This window comes from Centrocercus urophasianus, unplaced genomic scaffold (genome assembly GCF_019232065.1).
Source record: "Centrocercus urophasianus isolate 14NV4802_14NV808 unplaced genomic scaffold, USGS_Curo_1.0 seq_10, whole genome shotgun sequence".
NCBI lineage: Eukaryota > Metazoa > Chordata > Aves > Galliformes > Phasianidae > Centrocercus > Centrocercus urophasianus.
Genome location: NW_024884142.1, coordinates 82,364,754 through 82,385,321, shown reverse-complemented (window position 1 = coordinate 82,385,321; position 20,568 = coordinate 82,364,754).

Sequence of the window (20,568 nt, the reverse complement as noted above, 5' to 3'; positions counted from 1 at the left end):
GGCCATGTCCCCCTGGTGGTGAGGACGAGCAGGCAAGTTCACCTGCAGCTTCAACCATGGTCTCTGGCAGGAGTGGTTAAATCGCTCTGAGGGACATTAGGGACAGTAGTACCTACCGATAAGTGTTGTCCAGTTCCGGGCCCCGTGTCCTCAGCAGGAGGGTTACCTGAGGCCCACACAGGCAGGAGAGGCGTAGCCATGCTGCTGCCATCAGCGCTGGGCTGCCACTGAGAGAACAGCGCTTTTCGGCACAGATTATTGTTCCTCATATTCCTTTGTTTGCCATTGTAATCTCCGCAGTCATTCTCGTTGATAAACAAACAAGTGAAAAGATGCAATGAGGTGTAAGAATAGATTTGCACAGGGCAGACAACTGAACATTTAATTTATTTACCTCTCCTAACAGATACCTGGGGTGACATTTATTAATAAACGGCATTATCAGGTGTCTGATATGTAGCTCACAGAAATTAATTACCCAGCCCATGGTAAAACCATAACAAGCCTGCAGTGCTGTAACATTTGTGCTAATTGAAAATGAGATAAGTGCTGTGGGTGCAATTTGCATTCAATGCAGTGTATTAATTATCTTCAGTTCTCTTCATGATAAATATACCTGACTGAACCGCTCTGCTAATTTACTGGGTAATAGAGTCATAAGTGGATTCCCTTAGGTGACCAACCACCGGCACTGGGCTCTCCACAACATCAAGGCCTTCGTCTCTTCCACGTACTGACGCTGGTTAGCAGGCATGATATGATTTTCTTGCAGACTGAGTTGAAAGTACACAGCAGCAAACTCCTTTTGTGACCTCTCCGCTGCTCCATACGAAATTAGAAAACACATCTCCACACACAAGACTTTGTACTTCATCATAAAGCAAAACAGGACATATTTCATTTCCATTAATGACACGCCGCGAAGTTTGATGGCGGCTCCGTGAGGAAAGGCCTTTCCCTCCATGCTCCCCGTCCCTCCCCAAGCATTTCACAGTCATGTTGTTGTGAGATTTAATTAGATTTCTGTGTGAAATATAAATGAATTAACTCTTGCAATACCTGTAATGATCAGGACAATTCAGATTTAAAGGTACTATGCAGTTCCAGCAGATTAAGGCATTAAGTGTTGCGCTCACAGATGACGATTACATGGGGATCAAGTTACAAAACCAAGGTGTTCTCGAGTTGAAGCTCTGTGGCACCCTACAATTAGGACTAAAGGTTTTCATAAATGGGCCCAATAACGCAAAAAGCTCCATGCAAATCCCAGTCTTTCTACTTCAGAGGTCACACACTGTCTAAGGCAACTGCAACTGTACGCGACCACCGTCCTTTATTCACCCTCCTCCTCTGTGACTTGGGCATCTGAACTTGCTGCTAACCTTGGACGCACTGTTACTAATTTCAGGGTAGGTGATGGCAATGCAAGGAGATCAGGGCCAGCGCCTCACTGCGCTGCCCCTGGAGCAGCCTGGGCACGCTGTGACTGAGCGGTGATATCTGCCTCCCCCAGCTCCCCTTCGGTTTGCAGGCTGCAGATGGGGTCAGCTTTTGGGCTCGGCTGTCAAATAAGCAGACACGTAGGGCAGCAGACGGATGGAGATGACAGTCACACATGCAGCTGATGGTGCCAGAGGTGGTGAGCACAAATCTCAGCCCCAGAAGCACGTAACTGAGGCCTTGTTGCCCAGAGGCAGCCCTGCAGGCAGGGAGACAGAGCAAGGAGGACACGTTCTGCTCTCCTTCATCCCTATACGCCACCGTCTCAGCAACAACTAAAGGATGAGAAATATCAATTCAACGCCAGCAGAATCAGTTAGCTATCTCAGAAGAACATCCTAGTGCGAAAGAGCTGGAGAGACAATACACTTCTGCCTGAGATATGTTCACAATGTTCCCTTTTTAAACAGAGGAGTCTCTCCAAACTGTTAGCTATCATCTGTTTCTAAACATACTAACTGCAAATACAAGTTTGTTTCTCAAAGTATTTTGTGTACTTACCCAAATACCCTGTGCATCTTGAGCTTGTGTGGTTCACTAAAAAAGGCAATTTAATACCAAGGAATAACTATAAAATTTTAGAGCTATTTTTCACAAGCTGATATGATCTATGCACAACTTAGCAGTGACATCTACAAAGGCATCAATTAATCTTCCCAGCACTTCTTCTCTGGTAAGAAATTATTTGGAAAGATAAAACTGAAGAAAACTTTTTTTCTTAGAAAGCTGTAAGGGAGAGGGGGTAGATTTGCAGTATCTTTTGGTTCAGATGATAGCCAAAATCAGAGAGAATAGAACCTTGGCTGTGCAGAGGCATACGAGTTCTCCCAACCCAAACCTCCACTGAAAAAATTATATGTCACCACACAGATAGAGGGCATGGAAAGGGATGTGGTGGTGTATGGGGTGGCTCCTCAGCCCAGAGTGAGGGCAGTTGTCCCACCCAGACCCATTTACAAGCTGAAAACAAGCAGGCCTAAGCCTTAATGCACTGAAGGCATCTTTATATTACTATCCTCCCCGTACATTCCCAGACTGACCTCCTCTAAGCTGCAATCCCCCACATGGGCTATGAATCCTTTTTCCAAAGGGGGAAAAAGCCCAATGTGGCAGGGGAGTCCTGGCATATTCACAGTGCTCAAGGATTCCAAGTGTAGACAACTGGGTTGCTTCCCCACAGAAAGGTGCTTCACTCCTCACCTCTTGCCAACACACAGCCCATCAACAGCTTCAGCCGTGCTGCATGCAGCCCACCCTGGTTTAAGCAGACAGCTGCCACAGGGTGCTGCAGGCACACTGGTATCCCCATGTTGCGGGCAAGCAGGACAAATCATAGAATCATAGAATTGTAGAATGGCTGAGGTTGGAAGGGACCTTAAAGACAATTGAGCTCCTGTCCCCAGCTGTGAGCAGGGCTGTCACCCTCCCAACTCAGGCTGCCCAGAGCCCCATCCAACTCGGCCTTGAGTGCCTCCAAGGATGGGACACCACAGCTTCTCTGGGCAGCTGTGCCACTGCCTCACCACTCTCTGAGTAAAGAATTTTTTCAGAACATCAATAGAACGCAGAAATGCAGCTTTTCTGGTATGCTACAGCAGGACTAAAATGAAGCCCAGGTCTCCTGCATCCTAGTTGTCACACCAGTGTCCCAGGCCTCACTGCCTTTGCACGCACACAGTGGCCAAAGCACTTTCCTGCTCTTGCAGGAGGGACAGAGCTGCATAGAAAAGGACGTGAGGTGCAACAGAAAGAGGTGGGGGAAAAAACATGAACAAAAAGTCTTAACTTTTCACATGAAGCACACATTTGCTAAATAGAATCCTAATGGCATTATTGTAGCTAAAAACAGAGACTTGAAAATGCTGTATACATTATTATGTTCATTATCTACGAACTGCAAGAATGCTGTGCTAAAACTAACTCAAAACACCTCAGGTAAGGTAATTGCTACTAATGGATTTGAAGTGTGTAAAATTGAGCGTTATTACACAGACATCACATTCTCGACTTGGTGAAGCTGTTGGATACTGTAGTTACCAGCTCACTCGTCTCTCAATCAGGGAGGGATTTGAGGAAAAGGGCAAGCTCTCTTTCAGTCAGCGCTGGAAGAAAAATTCAACAACATGGTATTAAGGGCAGCCTGCACACACTTCTGCAGCTCAGATGGGTCAGTGCTTGTTTTATAAACCACTGCCTCAGAAAAACATCTATGAAAGTTTGCTCCAGAAGTAAATCTCTCAGGGGAGATCTGAGAGTAAACTTTGCCTTTTGTTTATACTTGCAGGTCTAGAGGAAAGAATAGGAGAGCAGCCTGCAAAATTAGACCTGAATAAAGAACCACGAGTCCATATGATGTATTCTGATGCAAATTAAGGGCTGGCTCCTCAAGATATCCTAAACTACTATAAAGCCCTGCTGTCTAAAGACATAAGACGATCTTAATAAACCTCCTCCTATTTAAGGGGATGCCCGCAGGCCAAGGACTGTGAACCTGAACCTTGCCAAAACCTAGGTGTATTTGAAACACCCGAGTCACCTGTTTGAAACATCCCATGTAACAAAATGTGTTTAATAAATTTAATTGAGTATTTTTGCACTGAGGGAAGGAAGGATTTATTTGCTTAAATGAACAATTCCGGATGAATACATGAAATTCCAAACACCAATTTAGCTCTTTGCAGTCACATCACCGGTCCACAAATTAACCTCAAAACAACAGATTTTCCTCTCTTTCATAAACATGAAAAATAAGCTTTAGGAGAACAAATGCTTTTTTTAATTTTTGAGAAGTTAGATTAAGTCCATTTCTTATTTTAGTTATAGCATCAGAGCTGCAAAGTGGTGTTTGGACAAAATGATGTAGAGTGTTGCCATTTCAGTCAGTATGCAGAAAGAATGTGTGGCTGGTACTAGTAAGTTTCAGTTCTTCCTGATTGTGATGGAGGACAGAAACTAAAAAGGCCGTGTGCGAATGGGATTAAAGCAGTCTCTATCCAAGTAAAGAAAGCACAAAGAAATCCAAACTCACAGCTGCAACTGACAGCAATGGGAGCTGTGCTTTGAACAGATAACCAGCTGAAGTTCTCTGAAAAATCAGAGCGTGCATCTCAGATTTCTTAAAATTAGTGAACACTTTCCTACTTAATCTCTTTCTGCCTGAGTTCTTCATCATGAAATGGGGATAATACCACCACCCAATGCCTCACTGCAGCACAGTGAAAATAAGTTCATTAATGTTTATGAAACATTCAGTTACCATAGCGATGAGTTCTATAGAAAAGCCCATGTGGAAATTAATATTTCGGTCTTCAGAGTAGGGTTTGAATAGAACACATTTAATAAGGCCCAGGGCCACACAATGAGGAGAAAGGAAAACCGTAAATATCTTGCCATTGAAAAATAAAAACAATAATCAAATCAAAATAGCTTGTTACACCTATTTTTACAGAAATTTTTCATTTTGGTAAAAGTTATTCAGTGAGAAATCCAAGATTCTTTCCTTGTTGGCTTTCTCTCCTCTAGTTTTCCCCTTTGCTTAGTACAAGGTTGAGGATTTCTTAAAGTGAACTTGTGATGGCAAAAATTGGAAAAATTGGTGACATTTTTAGCTATTTGCAAAGTGTTTTGATTTGATAATACATTACCTGCCAAGAAAAATATGATATCAGCCTTGCCCAACCCCAGAAGGTCAAGACTAGCAGTACCTCTGGAAGAGGCATCAGGTGTACGTAGCTCCGTTCCACACCTGTCATCGGCAACCACTAAAACCAAATACAGATATATTAAGGGAATCGATAAGAGGAAATTACTGAGGGTGTGCAAAGTCTTTAAGACACAGATAATGAAAAATCATTTGCTCTGTGCTCTCTGGAAGCAAGAAATACAAGAGAGTGAACCTACGCCACATGTGTTTTTTGAAATTCACGCTTTCAGAAGTGATGTGTTGGAAACAGAAATTGCATAACCTAAGCAAGGCCATATATACATACGTTGTAAGCTGAAATTTTCATACTGAAAATATCCACCGTGTAGCAAAAAAGATAATACATAAAAAAAAATACTGAAATACCAACATATGATTTGGGTATCTAATTACAGAGAAGACACTTAACTAACGAAAGCATTTTACTTATTAAGCAGCAAAATAAAAGAATGAAATAGAGAAATTTACTAGAGAAATAAGATAGTAACAAAAATCTTCAAGATGTTTCTATACAACATATACTGCATCTTCATATTCCAAAATTTGAATTCTCCGTTCAGAAACTAACAGGAAACCTTCAGAAGCTCTGAAAGATTTCCATTTTAGGTTCCTGAACAGTTCTGAACTGTTCCATCCAGCAATTCTTCTCACCGCATGCTCAGTAGTCAGTGTGCAGATGGAGTGATATGGTTTTCAGATTTTGAACTGTAATGCCTGGTGCTTGGCTTGAGTTGGCTGCTTTCATATCAGCGAGAACTAGAGCTGATGCCACCACAGCAGTCAGCACAACTAATCCCTGAAGTTGAGTCATTAACATCTTGGTAATGAATAAATCACAGGCAAAACCAAATGAGTTGTTTTTAAGTAAAAAAAAATGCAGTCTTTCCTTTACAAGAGAATTTTTGCCAAAAAGCAAGCAATGAAAAACAAAATCTACACTCTGCATTAAAACTCACCTAGCTTTTGTTGAAAGTGATCATTCAAGTCTTTCTCTGCTTTAGCTTTCCTATGCACTTCTGCCATTTTATCTAATAGAAAACAGTGGTAGAGTCTTTTGAATAACCTTTATTTTCATTTGGCATCCACACTGCTGTCTGAAAAATTAAGCTTTGAAACACTACAGGACCACAGGATTCAGGTGGTAGAGAAAAAAAACTGCTGGCTTATATGCTGGAAGTAAGTTTTGTGTTCATTTATTGAATCCGATACCAAGCAGGGCAGCTTTTGTCTCTGATTTTGTCTTTGCGTGGCACTGTTGTCCTGTTATCAGCTATTTATGTAGAATATGTCTCCATATATGTATTTACAGAATGTATCTCCACTGTCCTTACGACAGGTAGCAGATGAACCTGTTCATTTATGCTGAACGTCCATGGAACAGGACTCCCAAGGCATGTGGCTACAAGTGCTGTTACCCTCTAGAGGTGGGTACCTCTACTCATTGCCAGCACGGGCTGCATCTCATAATACATGAGACCACAGCAGGCACGGTTCTATTATGGAGCTACAGCCAGGAGCCAGCACTCTCAGCAAAAGATAATATTTCTAGCTAAGTGTGGTGTTAAATGGGCTTGTGCAATCCACAGCCAAAAATCCTGTTAAAACTAAGACACTAACAGGATTTTAAAAACAATAATTCAAGTAGATCTGGTGAAAGCAGTTCAACTCAACAAAGATAAAACAGGCATAATCTTTACATTTCAAAGCAAAATCTGAAGCTAATTGAATTTTGCAGGAAACTCCACCTACAAGAAAATCATTTCAGTTATTTACTGAATCACAGTATCACAAATGTGATTCTCAGACAGGCCTGATAGTGAATAGCAGTGAACGACAGATACTCAGATCATAGAATGATAGAATCATTAAGGCTGGAAAGGCCACTGAGGTCATGTAGTCCAACCCCTAGCCCATCCCCACCATGCCCACTGACCACGTCCCTCAGTGCCACATCTAAGTGGTACTTCAACATCTCCAGGGACTCCACCACCTCCCTGGGCAGCCTGTGCCAGTGCCTCACTGCTCCTTCTGAGAAGAAATGTTTCCTAACATCTAACCTGAGCCTCTCCTGGTACAACTTGAGGCCATTCCCTTTTGTCCTGTATTCAGAGAATATTGCTGTCATTTCAGAACTCCTATATTTCCTTATGGGACCACAGACTAGGAAATGGCAGCACTGTTAGCATTGTGTGCTTGCTGAGGTGTGCTGAGAGAAAAGAGCAGCTATGCCTTGAGACTTCAGCATCCTACTGCAGGGACCCACTTCACAGACCAGCCAGCCCACAGCTATAATTCGCTCTTTTGCAACAGAAAATTGTGCTGGCCTTTTTAACTAACTTTCAGGAAACTTCTTCATCAGGACTTCAGAAGCTTTTGTTTTCATTTAAGAAAAGCTCTTCTAAGCTAGGGAAGCCTAATTATGAGAGCTGCAGTCTGCTACACAGCACTCTTGTACCCAGAAATGATGTGAGGGCCAATTGCCAGGACTAAACATTTAACGCATCAACAGGTGTTACATGTTATGCATCAATGAGGTGTACATCACTGAAACATAAAGACCCAGCAAGGCGGCAGCACAACTATCAACCAGAACAACACAGCCATAAAATCCTAATTAGCCTCATACACTTGTTATGGACATTTTTATTTATTGACACGGTCAAATTAACAGGCAGCAGCATTTTATTTTAATGATAGCCTAGAAATCAGCCCAGAAAGAAAGTTAGCATTAATGTTCAGATACTGCCTGCCATTCACATTTAGCCACGTGAACGCATTTTTTTAAATACACCAATACTGTCACTCTGATGGAGTAACCTTGAGCGGGTACAACCAAGCTTTAAATCGATGCCTATCTTGTATATTCTCCTCCCAAGCTGTGCAAAAGAACTGCTCAGCAGCAGGCAGGCCGCAAGCTTCATAGTTCTCCACACACATTGCCACAGGCCTGATCCCTGCCTGCCGGATGGAGCAAGTTCAGGCAAGATGGAGTGAGGCACGAGGAATCCGCGGTCTTTTATTTGAACCCAACCAGCCAGGGAACTATGTAAAAAGATGTAAAAAGCATCTACAGGTTGGCTGTCCCTACAGGAGCACTGCACTGATTCACACACTTCCAAAAAGCAGGTGTCACTGAGCACTACGCTACTGCTATAAAGATTTATGTCCATTAGCAGAGTGGCAGATTCCCGTAAAGCAGACACTGGGATGAGGCTACTGGGGTTAGCCGTCAGCAACGGTTTAGAAAGCAGGAGAGAATACCTCAGCTTATGGTTATTGCAGTGGCGAGTTTAGGTGGTCAGCCTGATCGCTTCTCAAGACGCATAAAGGGAAAGGAACTGAGCAGCATTGGGGTTATCAACCAAGTTAGAGAAGACGAACAGCATAAAGGAGAATGAAGATTATTTTCCAAGGTAATTTAAGTAAAATCCTATTTTGCTGAGAGTAGTAGTAGTAGCTTGGAGGTGAGCACTTCTGGAAATGAGATTATTTCATGGAGTTCAAATGTACTGAGTACAGCTGCTTTCCCAAACCAGCTTCAGCTTTTCAAGCTCCTGATTTACCCACCTCATCTAAGATTGTACCAGAAATTGCAAAGGAATACTGGGAAAGTATCTGTGTGCAATAGTTGAACAAAACAGACTACATATTTTGCATGAATTACATATTATACCGCACTATGCTTGTTTGTAAATCCTGTTGTATACAAAGGATCAATGCTTCAAAAAGAACCAACATCCCGACTCAAAAGTGATTTGAGAGTCTAATTTCATAGTCCAAAGTGCTGATGTCCTTTAAAAACACAGCCCGCATTCCTAACTCACTTCAGCAAAGTACAGGCTTTTATGCCGAATCCTGTTCTGTGGCTGAGATGTGGGCAGAAAACTGGAGAAAAACACTCCTAAAGATTTCTTGGTTCATTTGACTTGGTGTTTATGCATATGCATGAGGACAAACCCACCCGCGTCTATTTTTTTGTTAAAAAAGAACCAGAAAATCCATTTTCACTTCAATTTTCATGGACAGAGTATGTTGCTTCAGGGAAAAGCAGGCCTGCAAGCTTACCCGAGAAAAAGTTTCACACTGCATTTTTAGTAACGGTGGTCATGACACGCAGAGAAGGACAGGACAGGACAACAAATCCTGCTTGCTTGGGTGCAAGCTCAGGCTCCAGTTGCTGCTGTGGGACAAGAGCTTCCAGAGTGGTTGCATTATCCCAGCTGCTGGTATGGGACGAATGCTCCCAGAGGGGTTGCATTATCATCCCCACACCCCCCAAGCCCAGCCAAACTGGGGTACACTTTATGGCCTTTCTTCAAGTGATAGCAGTATCAAGAGAATGGCCAAAAACGAAGGGGGAAAAAAAAGCAGAAAAAATAGCAGTTACCAGTATTTGTCATTATTATAGGTTATATATACAGAAAGAAAGTTAATTAAGCTTTAAAAAATCCATCACACATCAATGGCTGCATTTTAATGAGTACAAAAAGTTGAGGTGTTTACTGCCAATTAAAGTGGTTTTTAAATAAGCATTAATTAACACAGAAATTCAGAAGAAAGTTATACCTTGTCAAAGAAAGGCCAGTGCAGGCTATGCCCACTTCTGCTCCCATTCATACTCAGATAGTAATTACCACCAACCCTATATTTTCCATAATAATGAGGAGAGGCTGTCATGGCTGTCAAACAAAAACAAAACAAAACAAAAAGTAGTGCACAAAAATATCCTTAAATTGAAGTAAACTTTCTTTTAAGAGCCAAAACTGAAGAAGACTCCAGTCTGTACCAGGACAGCAAGTGGGGCTACAGGACCACTGCCTCAGGAGAATCACAGAGTCATGGAATAGCCCGAGTTGGAAGGAATCAACAGAGATCATGAAGACCAACTCTGGCTCCACACAGCACCACCCAGCATTCAAACTAATGTCTGAGAGTCTTTTCCAAACGCTCCCTGAGCTCCAGCAGCTCAGGGCTGTGCCCACTGTCCTGGGCAGCCTCTTCCATGCCCACCGCCTCTGGTGCAGACCCTGTCCCTCACCCCCAGCTGCCCTCCCCTGACACAGCTCCATGCTGTTCCCTCGGATCCTGTCGCTGTCACACAGAGCAGAGCTCAGCACTGCCCTCTGCTCCCTGAGAAGAGCTGCAGCCGCCATGACAAGACCGTGCTCCCTGCTGAACAAGAAAAGGAACCTCACCCACCCCTCATACACTTTGTCCTCTAAAATGTTCTCCACCTTTGTTACCCTCCTTTGGACACACTGATAGATTTATGCATTACAGAAGCATCAGAGATGCTCAAGGCAGAGCCAGCACCAATTTGGGGGCTTTCCAATCCCAAACCAAAGTTACAACCTCCCACTGAGGGAAGACAAAAGAAAGGCCAAAAGATGAGCAGTTTCATCCCTGATGCCTTGGGTCCTGGAGGAGCCAATTCCTCATCTTTTAAGGCTTTCTGAACTCTCAGCAAGAGTTTTGTTCTCCCTCAAGTTGTCCCTCAGCAGGAAGCAAGGAAAACAAATTCTCCCATTTTTGTCAGGTATACATTCAAAAATTTTGGGAAAACCTTCCCTACCCCAAAGCACATGTTAGGCATCAGTGCCAAGGAAGCTGCCTTACTGAAAATGGTGTATCTTCTGAGCTGCGGTCATACAAGAATGTCACTGCTACCCCAGCTGACAGGAGAGACAAGTCCAATTTCTAGCACTGTAAGAAATTTTGGACAAATCTTCAATGTAATAATTGTAAAGAAAATAAAAAATAGAGTGGATTTAGAGATGCACAGCTCCCGTTCCCTCTGTCCCTTTCCCTTGGCACGCCTCCTGTACAAGTTATGTCATTTAGACAACACGCAGCCTTGTTGTAAAGTGCATTGCTTGCTTCTATCAGGCAGTATCTGGGTGCCTTTTTCCTAGTCTATGTCCTCAGGCAGTATCTGCAGTAAAATAAAAGGAGTACATTAAAGCCTGTGGAAGTTTTGTTTAACTCAGCTGAACTGGGCCTTCAGATCTTTCACTAATCTTTCTAACATATCTGATGGGGCTAGAGAGGAACATTTTATTGCTAGGAATAGTTGGGCGATTACTTCAGAGAAAGGACGGACGTAACACAAAAGAGTTTCCAAGTACCGACAGGAAAGAGTGTTGCTCATTCTAAATTCCACATTAGGCACTACAATAATAATAAAAAAAAACACCGGTCCTTGTGATGTCTGAACTCCCCGACACTGATGTATGGAGAGGGGAACAGGGAGGAAAAAGACAGACAGAGCAAAGCAAATACGTGGGGATGCTTACGAGCAGAATACAGAAGCCAAGTGCCACGATTTGACCCTTTGTGTTTGCTCTGAAATTTGACCACTCCAGGCCAAAGTCCTTTAGCATTTTTATACCTGTTTTGATTTTTGTTGATAAAGGGTATTTCATGCAGCATTATGATATTTAATGTTGATTAATCAAGATTTCAGACAAGGAACGGATTTTAATTACTAAAAAATCCATTGTTCACATTTATGTTTTCTTTAGATGTATTTGCCCAAGCTCTGATTAAAGGCTGCAACACATAAGCATTGTGCATACAGGCACGTAATCAGAATACATCTTGCTTCATAAAAAATGGCCATACACACCCAAGGAAAATGCTCAGGAAAATGCAGGAAAGCCCTGTCCTCTGCTAGAAAACCTCACAGACCTCCAAATAGCCTACCAGCATGTAGCAGCGACCTCAGTGGAGCCCTCTGGGTGCCCTTGGCATGAAATCAACATGGGGTTTAGCTTGCAGCTGCAGACACCCATGTGTGAAGCTCCCATCAGAGAGACACCTGAACACCAGCAGTTCAGGGTTTTTTGTGCACAGTTCTTCATCACTGAGGATCGAGAAAGTTGTGCTGGATATAAATTATGTTCACCTTATATGTTACAGTGAGCGTGGCACTGGAATTAGAAGTATAAACCAAGAGCCTAAAGAAGGAGCTGAAGTACCCAATCCCAGCATGATCAGCACATAAGAACCATACATAGTGAGAGAGGATGAGGCCATTAATTTTGAAATAACATGGAAGCTGTCCACTCTCCAAAAGTTTCAGATGCAATTGGTTGGCCTAGACCATAGACAGAACTGGCCACACTCATAAGAATGCACATTTATATTTATGTTGGTTAAACTAGTGCAAAAAAGTAACTATTTGCTCTGACATCAATGGAGCCTGAATTCATCTGCAAGCTGCAGCTAACAAAACCACACTACGGAGGAGACAAAATTTTTCACAAGTGTGCACCACACATGTGCAAATCCTCATCACAACTGGCCTCACGCATCAACATCAGTGTTTAAAAATGGCAGAGAGAATCACAAAGAGAATCTATAGAATCATAGAACATCCCAAGCTGGAAGAGACCCTGAAAAGGCATTGAACTCAATTCCACACAGATAGATAGCATTGGCTTTCACTGCTAGGAAACCAAAAAAACTCAAACAGTAGGAGCACCGTCAGGCTCAAATCCATCAGTAGGTACAGCTATAGGATACACAGCTTGTCACCAACATCTTCAAGCACCTCGGCACTTAGAGTCTCTCCTGAAGGAAATGTCTCTCTCAGGCACAGACACACAAGCGTGCAGTGACCATCTCTAAATCCTGAAGTGGCATTTTTGCTTTAAGTCTTTTTCTGACTAAAAAAAAGCTTACATTTCAGTGAAGCATCCTCTTTTGATCAGCCCTCAAAAATAAACCTTTTGATTAAAAAATTATCCACACACCAAAAGCACTTTGAAAGGGCCACTGAGATACTACAGAACGAAGAGGGTCTGCAGGAAGTCTCAGAAGGCACCTCCACTTTGTTTCCTATTGACAGCGTGAAAGAAGCCCTGACTTGCAACACTTTCTCTCTATTTAAGCGACAAAGGTCATTTCAAAATTTCCAAAACAGAAGCAAATCTTTAATTTTAGACACTATATTTCCAAAGATGAGGCCAACAATGTGACTAGATAATATACTGGCATGAAGGCGGATATTGTGAAAACGGAGGGAGGTCAAAAAGCCGCCCCAAGCTATGGACAGGAGGGGACCAGTAGCACGAGTTCCACACCTCGGTGCCAGAAAAGCCAGCCCAAAACACACACACACCCTCACGTGCCTCTGTGCACGTGCTGTGTGGGGACCATGTATGGGGCCGTGCCGGTGCAAGGGCACATCGTGGGATCTCTGCTCTGCAAGGAGACCTGAGAGCAACATGGTAAAGCCAAGCTGCCAGGGTTTTATTGCGCAAACAACAAATAATACTATTTCTGGGGAAAGAAAAAAATATATATATATATTAAAAAATAATAATAATAACCATAGTGGTACATCTCTACAAGTCTTTGAATTAAATGGCATCATGAAAGTTTCACATTTGCATCTTTCATACGCATCATATTGTGAAGCAGCAGCGTAATTGTTTCAGAGCCCTGGATGAAACAACACCAATGATTAAACAAGCAGGTTTAACTATCTCGCACTGATGAGGCATTTGTCAACACGGTCCCGGCATTTGTGCGTGCGGGCGGCACGTACTGTGTGGCTGCAGAGCCGAGCAGCTGCCTGTCAGCAGAAAGGTTCCCTGCGAGAACACTGCAGTGCAGACTCCATGCGACCCTCAGAGCCTCTTTCAGCTGCCTCCTCCTTCCCCATCCCTCTGGAGTCCTTCACCGGCATGTTCTGAATTAAAAGGGGGGAAAAAAAAATCATATCAGAATATTTCTATGCATTTTCATATTAAAAGAGACTTAACCTTAGGCAAGTCTGCCTACACGTGCGAGCCAGAGCTAAAACAAAGTTGGGGAAAGGCGGCTTTGATTCACGGCTCGCGAACAGCTCCCGACAATCCCTTTAATAGAGCTCACCACATTAATGCAGCCCAAGCCACTTGTGACACCCATTAGGGCTAGGGAGAGCTCCCATACATGTATTTCAAGTAAGCGGCGCATTCCCCGGTCCCAGAAGCTGTCTTCATTACAAAAGTCTAATATATCAGAAGACAGAGGAAAGCTCAGCTTTTAGAATGCATTTTTTATTATTCAGCCTTCAGTGGAAATGTCACCTTTCTAAAGCAAGCTGTTATCATGCGTTTCCCATGCCAAACACATGGCCTCCAAGGAGAGGGTTTTATCTCTACATTTCTAGTGATTTGTATTTCTCTTTCAAAGAGCTCCATGCCTTAAGGCACCCGAAATGTTCTCAGCACAAGGAGGTAAGGTTACACGAGACACCGTGGAGCAGGACAAAAAGCAGGGCCGGGAGTCCAACGGCGGCCGGATGATCCCGGACCCTTTGGAGGCGTTGTTGCCACCCAAACCCCCCGTTGGAGCCCTCATGCCCACAGCAGCCATGGCAGCAGGGCCAGGCCAGGCAGCTGCCCCACGCCTGCCAAGCAGCCAGATGCTGCCACGCGCTGGCATCTGGGGCCTGGAAAAGCGGCCACCGCCTCCATTTGGCGGCGAATCCCGACCCCTCGACTGGAGACAAAAGGAGGAGAGCAGGAGGGGGAGAAGGGGCCTCTCCTGACAGTCTCAACTGGTGACGATTTAGACAAAAACCTATTGTTTAAGGGCTAGCCAAATGAATAACTTTCGGAGGAGGAAAAAAAAAAACCACCAACCTTGTGCATTCTCAGTGCTGTCAGAGTCCAGGGTGCAAGTACAAGGGATTATTTATGAAAAGAAGTAACAAGGAAACCAGACGCCAGCCTTTCTCTGCCCCACTCTCTTTGGTCCCCCGAAGGGAAAGGAGCAGCACTGTTATGGCAGCCTCTCATCCTCACAGCTCAGGCCAGACACCGGCACCTGTCCTCTTAGAGGGCCCATAGCCGGTCCCAGCTCCTGCCACCCCCACACGGCTCCACCTGGGCTGGGGTAGAAGAGTTCAGCCCAGTCCAGGGGCAGCAGCCGAGTGCCATGCTAACTGCACCCTTCAGAGAACGCTTCGGCTTATTTCTCTGGGCTGTGTATCCCTAAAGCTGGAAAGCAAATATAATCTCTATACCTCTTTTCAAGAACTTGGCTTCTAAATCAAGGGCAAACTCCTGACCCAGTGAAAACTCCCAGCAATGTGAAGAGGGCTGGGATTTCACACTGTGAGCTGCATTACCCTGCAGCAGTGTAACAAAGATAGTGAAGGGCCTGGAGGGCAAGGTGTGTGAAAGCGGCTGAGGTCCCTGGTTTGCTCAGCGCAGAGCAGAGGAGCTGAGGGGAGGCCTGATGGTGGCTGCAGCTCCTCACAGGGAGCGGAGGGCAGCGCTGAGCTCTGCTCTGTGTGACAGCGACAGGGCTGAGGGAACGGCATGGAGCTGCGTCAGGGGAGGGCGGCTGGGGGTGAGGGACAGGGCCTGCACCAGAGGGCGGTGGGCATGGAACGGAGCTGTTTGAACAGCACTCAGACACAGGGTTTAAAAGTTGAGCAGTGCTGTGTGAATCCCAGAGATGCGTTTGATGTTCCTCGTGAGTCCCTTCCAACTCGGGATATTCCATGATTCTGAGGGGCCATTCCGTTCAGGATTGAAGAGCTCACGTTTGCTTGGCTTGCAGGCCACTCTGAGGAACCATGGTCTGGGCTCAGAGGACTTCTCTTGAGATCAAACCAGGGCTGGGGCTGGAAATGAAGGAGGCAGAGCAGTAGGGAAGAAGGTTAAAAAAAGCCTGGAGAAAGGATATACACCACTTGGCTCCTGATCTTCTCCATGCCTGGTTCGTAAAGGAAGCTTATGAGCATGCAAATGTCAGAGCACAGTGCTCAAACAGGACCGCAGGCAGAGTGCAGCCAGCCGGCAGAAGGCCCTAAATCACAGTGCAGCGCTGTCCTCTCTCATGGAAGCTTCTTCTCTGCTGTTCCACCACTGTGCTGGGCACTATAAAACTTTCATTACTCAGATGCTTCTGGGGTAAGCTATTTCCTAGCCCTTTTACAAGCCCAGCACTTTCATTCTGTGGGAGCAATCCTCTCTGTTTTCATCGTTACATGGGTATAACAGCTGCATCTAATAATCCACTCCCAGGTCCCAGCACTTTAGGACAGCATATCAGAAGCAGAGGCACAAAAAGAGCAAGAAAATCTGTGGCCAAGGCTGAAGGACACAATGCAGGAGATGAACAGAGGCAGCTGGGCAAATCTAGACAATACCCTAGAGATAAATGGCTCAGGGGTGTGAGAAACCAGCAGAATAGGGCACAGAGGAGTTTAGCTGGGAGGGGAAAACTACTAAGCAAGTGATCAGAATAAAACCAGAGCTTATTCTTCTTCACCTCACATTATGCTAGTGAGGCTCCAGGGATGCCTCCCACTATCTCCAGCTGCCCCTTCAGCCTCCATCCCTGCAGCACAGGAGGAGCCATCAGGTAATGCAGCCAGCAGACACTCCTTTTGTCCAGCTACATTGAACCTATTTTGGTTTGTGGCTTTGTCCTTTGCCACCACACAGCTCCTGCAGTGAGATGACACTGAGGCACAACAGCTGTCTCCAGGGCAGAGCAGAACAAGGCTAGCAAGGCTTTGCAGAGGACTGCTGATCAACATCTGCTCCTTCCCTGGCTGGCCCATCTTTATTCCACTTTGCCACTTGCCAATCAGCTTGCCTACTGTATTGCCCCCAGAAGGACGTTTCCCAGACTTGCCAAACTTGGGATCTCGCAAAGCATCAAGGCACCTGCCTGCAGCCTTCCCAAGAGGTTGCCAATTCCCTGCTGCCCAGCAGTGTGCACATCTCCAGCCCTCCTGCCCATCATGGTGCCACCACAGCTTTCCGGCAGCAGCTCTAATCCCTCCTGACAGGTCCCTGGGCCAAGAAGATGGAGACAGAGCTGCCTTTGGAGGAGGAGAGCTTCTAGTCTGCCAAGAAGCCACGAGGTCCCATTGTGGCAGCACATGGAGCTATAGCCTGCTGCTGGAAGGCTGGACAATTCTCTGCTGTGCCTAGGTTCGCTTCTTCTGGCCCACAGCAGCAGTGCAAGGGATTTCACTGCACAGCACTAGCAGGTTGGACCAAATGCACCACTTCCTCCATCCACCAGAATTGAGGCTTTTCTTGGGGATGCCCCACATTTGGGTCTGGGCTCCCCAGCTCCACTCTTGCAGGTGGTCCAATAGTGCAAGAGATGGCTTCGTGCTGCCAGTGTGACACTGCAGCCAGTAGCAGCTGCACGGCCCCTTTGAGCAGGCACCATTCCTCTTCCAGGAGCTGGCTCTGTTCCTCCTCCCCAAAGCTTCCCTCTGCAGCAGAGCTGCACCAGGCCCCCACCCACATTTGGTGGAAGACATGGCCCAAACAACGGCCCAGAAAGGGCTGCATTCACCTCACAGCAAAATCCATGTGGAGAGCAGAGATGCCAAGAAATCAACAAGTGCACTTTTTCATTTTATTGCTTAAATCACTGCCATAAATCTCACCAGAGAGGAAGTTTCTGTTTCTCCGGCTTCCTACTTAGTGTCCTTGAAAAAAACAAATGACACCACACTCAAAAAAAGCCCTCAGAGGTTTACTTCGCACTTCCCTGTGCGTTGTTATGCTGAGTGCTTCATTTAGAGCAGGCTGACCTCCCAGCCTTCTTCATCCCGCTGCCCTTCTCTGCGGGGACGCACCAAGGAACAGGTTTAGAAATGGAGAAAAGAGCCGAGTCGATGTTCCAGAGCAGCTAACCCTGCCAACTCAGCATCCCAAAGGGGTGCGGGGAGTCAGCATGACAATAACTGCTGTCTGAGAGGTGATTTTCACAGGAGATAGAGGAGCTAGGCAACAAGCACAGAAGCTGTGAATACAGCCATATAAAGCAAACAGTGTTACATCCCCTACATTTCATGAGAGGCAGTTTCTCCCTCATGTTTTGAGGGGGCTCTGCTGTGCTTCGCAGCAACTCAGCTCAATGCCAAAGGTCAAAGATCAAGAGAAGCTCAAAGAATGTTGAAAAAGCTCAAAGAAGGGGGAAAGAAGGTGGAAAGGGGACCATGAGCACTCAGAGGATGTCAAAGCAGGCAGGCCAGAGTCTGTCAAAAGAGCAGAGCAGAGATGAGCAGAGCAGAGATAAGGGTGTTTAAAAATGAAAATGGGAGAAGGGATGGTCAAAGGAAAGATACTCATGGTTGTCAGAAGTCCGCGAAGAGAACATTGGACAACACAGGGAAAAAGAAGGTCAGAGACGAGCAGACAACCAGAGAAGGACAGAGAGAAGATCAAGAAGAGAAGGTGAGAAGGAAGCAGCCCAAGAAGACAAGAGAAGGTCAGAGAAGATCCAAGAAAAGCAGAGAAGGTCAAGGAGGGTCAAAAAAAAGGTGACAGCAGGCTGCAGACAGTCAAGAAGAGCAGGGAAGAGATTTAAAAGTGAAGACAGGAGCAGAGGGGAGAGGAAAAGGTCAGAGAAAAGATGGTCTTAGAAGGTCAAAGAAGGTCAGTGAACAAGAGGCTGGAGACGGAGCGATCAGAAAAAAGGAGGAGGTCACAGAAAACCAAAAAGAAAGAGAAGGTCACAGAGCCTTCATATATTTTCTCTTTGAGGTTTTTTCAGTAGGAGACGAAAACATAATGGAGTGGTTCAATGGGGTGCAAGGAATTATCACTTCCAGACATCCAAAGCCCGTCATCTGCTTTGCCTGAATAGATGAGGAAAATCTATATGTCTATTTTACTGTACGACATCGTCTCACAGGAATTTTTGTGAACGAACTGGCAGGTTTACTTTGCTATCAGCTGTTAGGTGTAACAGAAGGTGGAATGGATGCTGCACTCCTCAGCAGTCAGCAAAACAGAGATGTGCACCACAGGGCCTCATAACAAGCACCAGAGAGAAGATAACTCAGAATATTTTCCCAAGTCATATAAGCCATCGATTAGGTACAAAGGAAATATAATATGTAAATGTCAACAAAAAAACAGAATCCACCACCTATCTATCTATATATAAAACCAAGATTTTCCATGTGCCATTAGCTCCAGACTGTGCTTTGTTTAGCAAAATCATTATCTGAAGCTGTGGTAAAGTTATGAATAACAGCAGCATCGCAAAGGCGCAGTTACAGCAAACTGTCCTATCAAATGTCCTGTTCCTTCTCATCTAGACTTCCTCATAACTCAATGCTGCACTTGAAAAAGAAATATTTCATTGTGTCATTACTTAAACCAAATCAGTGAGAGTCACTGGTCGTTTGGTTCCTGCTAGAGCAGCGTTTTCCTTCTGCTGCTTGTCCTGCTGTGCTTGCTCACACTGCTTTCACCTATAACCAACACTGGCACAATCTGAACAAGAAAATGTTTTAAGTTAACACGGAAAAACCCTTTACTTTTTTTTTAAAAAAAAACAGTTATTGCCAGGCAAACACAGTGGGACAGGCAAATGGAACCGACAATACGACGAGGTGGTACCAGCAGGCAGAGCTGCCGGGATGGAGGCAGGTGGCAGAGGGATGGAGGCCTCCCCTGAGCAATGAGCCCTCCAGAGTCACAGCCGGGGCAGCACTGGAAGGAAGCTCTGCATCAGCTCGGATTCTGCATTAGAGATTTCCTACCCTGTCGGCGCAGGAAGTCGTTCCTGTGGCTCACCTGAGGGAGTTCCTGTTATGAAGCCAGAGGGTGGTAGGTTGAAGCACAGTTTCTGAGAGTGATGTAATCTTGGACAGTGCTCCGTAGGCGGTGATACCAATGACCTGGTTACAACCTGCAGTGTTGTTACAGCCCCTCTGCTGGCCTGGTGATCACAAGAAAGGGAAGAAACAAAAAAAGAGGGGAGTGGAATAATTTTAAAAGGAAAAAAAAAAGTTTCCAGATTTCCTTTGTTTAAGTGAAGCATTTTCCTTTTCCACTTTATTTCAATACACCAACCTGGTGTCTAACAGATGGAGACTGTGCAGATGCACTTTGGGGAATGCTCATAAAACGCGTTGCTAAAATACAAATGGAAGGATACAACTTCCCCCCCCCCAAAAAAGTCAATTCAAAAATCATTGCTGTCACCTCATTTTCCCAAAGGAGTCTGGTCTTTGTTCTCCGGATAAAGCTGGGGAGAAGTTTTGGTGTTTTTTTTTTAAAAAAAAAAAACAAACAACAGAGAGAGAGCAAAGGGAACATTTAGAAAAGAACACAGATCCATAATCTGTACAACATTACAGTGTGCAGTGTTTGTACATCGGGAACCTGTACAAGCATGGCTGATTAGCAGCAACCACAGCACACAGCACAATATTCTGCATCCATTGTGTCCTCCTCCCATTCTCTGGACCTTACCAACAAGCAAACAGGTCAGCTAGCTGGCTCACTCCAGGGTTTGCTCAGAGATGACACCAAGTCACTCAGTGCGAGCAAAGCCCAGGCTCCTTCCTGCTCGAGCAGCAGAGTGGGTGAAGGCTTTCT